The sequence below is a fragment of the Hipposideros armiger genome, unplaced genomic scaffold, assembly GCF_001890085.2.
Source record: "Hipposideros armiger isolate ML-2016 unplaced genomic scaffold, ASM189008v1 scaffold_1170, whole genome shotgun sequence".
In the NCBI taxonomy this organism is placed as follows: domain Eukaryota; kingdom Metazoa; phylum Chordata; class Mammalia; order Chiroptera; family Hipposideridae; genus Hipposideros; species Hipposideros armiger.
The window spans coordinates 341,044-344,089 of record NW_017732520.1 but is presented as its reverse complement, the minus strand read 5'-3'; the positions used below and the strand labels follow the sequence as shown (position 1 = coordinate 344,089).

Here is a 3,046-nt window from a genome sequence, read left to right as displayed (position 1 = left end):
CTCACCTGTGCTGGAACCGCCAGGGACAACATTGGTGCCAGGGAATACCCCAGTGGTGCCTGAAACAAAAAGGGTCTGCCGTCTTCATGGGGACTAGCGTCTGTCTCCCGAAGGCCTACCCTTAGGAACACTGTTGGTGTATCGGGTTAGAGCAGAGGGCCCTGGCACTACTGCCGATGAGGGTGAGAATCTGTGCCCATCCCGGGTCCCAGATTATTGAGTAGCAGTACGAATCGTAGTGTTCCCAGCATGAGTCACCCTCTCCAGGCATTGCCTTCACTTTAGGACGGAGGTGCAAGTGGCTTTCTCACAGGCTCACCTGTCCCGCTCCCCGTTGATCCACCTGCTGGTACTCCAGTGGTGCCTAGATCAGAAAGAAAACCAGAAAATCACGACAATGTGCCGAGGAAAACGGTCAAAATCATTACGCTGCTTCTGAGTAGGGAAATGTATCTATAAGGATAGGCCTCCTTAAGGGTGCGCTGAGCTGTCTCCTTCTCTCTGGCCTATAGTACTCCTCAGCTCCCCGGACACCTGCGAGATGTGAATGCCATCACAAGACAGACCTCCCATACGGACCTCACCACCCGCTCATTAAGAGAGTTTCCGCTGTGAGGCATGAAGCCACTTGTGAGCGCGGTCACCTCTTACACTAATCTAGGAAAAATGATTGGCCATTGCGATCAACGCTGCAGGACAGCCCACTTCCAAACAGGCCAGCCTAGGAAGAGTCACAGATACTGCTAAGCCCGAGTCAGTAGGCGCCTCAGTCTCACCTGGTCTGGATCCAGTGCCAGGAATGCCACTGCCTTCTGTTGAAGTTGTGGCCTCTGAAAGAAGAAAGGGACGAGTGGGGAGGCCTGCGGATTGGGGATTACAACGGAAAAGTTTACGTGGCCTTTCATCAGAGCTGGTCTACCGACTGCAGCAAGAGGTCTCATGTGAAGACTTCTTCTGGTAACCTACCTGTGCGCGAACTCCCAGGTAGCATGGTGGTCCTAATGAATTGCCCCGTAGCACCTAATAATGAGAGACACAAGGCATCCACAGAGCTACAGCCCATCTTCCAAACGCACTAGACACGTCCCTGAATGCCCAAAAGATCTTCCCTTAGGATCTCGATTTATGAAGCAAATGAACTATCACTGATTTTTCCAAAATGGTCTTTCCTGGCCCACCTGCTGATCACCGTGGCCACCGGAGTCCCCTTTCCCAAGGAACCCACCGCCATTGCAGGGAAAGGTGATGCCACCCTTACCTGTTGCGCTTCCAGCCCCGGTGCTTCCTGGGGTGACAGAGGTGCCTAAGGCAGGAAAAGTACACATGATGGGTTCATCGTTCCAAATGATCCTCATCAATTACTTGATGTACCTGTGTCCTATGGCCACTTTATTGAGCCCCGATATGTCATGGGTCTCTCTTTGGAGTGGATGTGGGAAATTTCTCTCCATGTTTCTATGCATCAGTCACTAGGTTGCCTTCATGATGCCCTAGTGAAGGTTCTTGGAAGCTGATGCCATGAGGAGGCAAGGTAAGGACAGGCTTGTCTGTGTGACAGCTGAAATTTTCTGTATCACAGTTAGGGAGTGTGGACACAGTTTCCTAAGAACGTGCTAAGGGGGCCTCACGGAGAGCATGATTGGGCTTAGCAGCGCTCACCTTTGCTAACTCCAGCTCTGGTTTTGTGACTTTCTCCTGCGAAGGAGTGGCCCCCGAGAAAGAGAGGGTACATAGCAAGAGGGAATTGGAGAATACGTAGGGGTCATGGAAGAGAGATGGGGGTGCTTCGCAAGAAGAGGACACGAAAAGCAACACCAGGAGACATCTAATTAGCGGTGCGACATCGAGAGGTACGTGTGTTACACCTTGTTAACTCAGCTGTGTTGAAACTTCCAGGCACAAAGGTTGTGCTGGTGTTAGCTTTTGTCGTGTCAAATAGAAAAGATAATTTTGGTAGCACATATTATATTGTTTTGTATATTCATGCCTTTTAATAATTAAGTATATTTTCATTCCATATAACATGCTTCCTTTTCACTTGTTCTTTTATCATATGCCCTATGTATTTTATCCTCATCTGTTTATTACCAATACAACTACGCTTCCATATCCTGCAATTCAGACAACGTTCATGGCAACTTTCTCTGTAGGTGAAACTGTCTCGGATTTTCCCTCACTTTACCTGCTTACTTTCCTCTCAGTGATATTATGATTATACAGTCATATCTGCTGTGGAATGGAAACAGAATAAAAGCATGATGGTGCTGAGAACTTTATATTTTGGGAATATACTGTGCTCCTCATTGCTTTCTTATGAAAGCAGCTATCCTATATGGGGCCAGCATTTTTCCTGTGTTAATGTAACCCTCATCCATGTCTCAGAAAAAGAAAGTTTCCTCACACTTTCGTCTTTAAAGGCTTATAATATTTGCATTTTACTGGAGATATTTCTTAAAAATTTGTACAATCATCCCATCTTCTGGGATCACAGCTATAATTCTGAATTTTGTTATTTGTAGATTTTGAGGACAAATTTTCAAACTGTGAATGCAGCAGTTTGTCACCAATGCAATGTTAGTAAAGTAAATATGAACTGCTCTTCAGAAACCCTTTCTTTTTCTAGGCTCTCCTGTGAGCATCGTAATTACTGGTAACAAGAACCACCCTGTGGTTCCAGCACCTTCTGTGGGAATTGTAGCCTCTGATAGAGGAAATAGAAGAGGAAGTTCTGGGTTTCTTTTAATACTGGAAGAGGTGTTTTGTATTATTTTCTCAGAGCAACCCTACAAAAAGCTTCATTTTTTGAGTATCCATAGAGATGGTTTTCTGATTATTTCAACTCTACCTATGTTGGAAATACCTGTTTTAACAGGTCTCTAAGCTCTGGTAGAGTGCTGTGTGACACACTGAGTATATGGAATCTAATGGTGAGCTGGACAAGTATCTAAATCAAACACATCATCACAGATCACAGAAAGATTTGAAAGCAGTTTTACTTCAGTGGACAAAATAAGAGAAAAATACCTGTCTTCATGGACCTTATATT

General features: G+C 45.7%; 1 long non-coding RNA gene across 1 annotated transcript; it reads right to left on the bottom strand.

Annotated features, from left to right (window-relative positions):
• Positions 1–343: 343 nt before the first annotated feature.
• LOC109376682 (uncharacterized) lies at positions 344–1,305 on the bottom strand. Its single transcript, XR_002122766.1, has 4 exons — positions 1,259–1,305; positions 967–1,020; positions 777–830; positions 344–364 (listed from the first exon to the last, which is right to left on the bottom strand). It is a non-coding gene; the product is annotated as an uncharacterized LOC109376682 (long non-coding RNA).
• Positions 1,306–3,046: the final 1,741 nt, after the last annotated feature.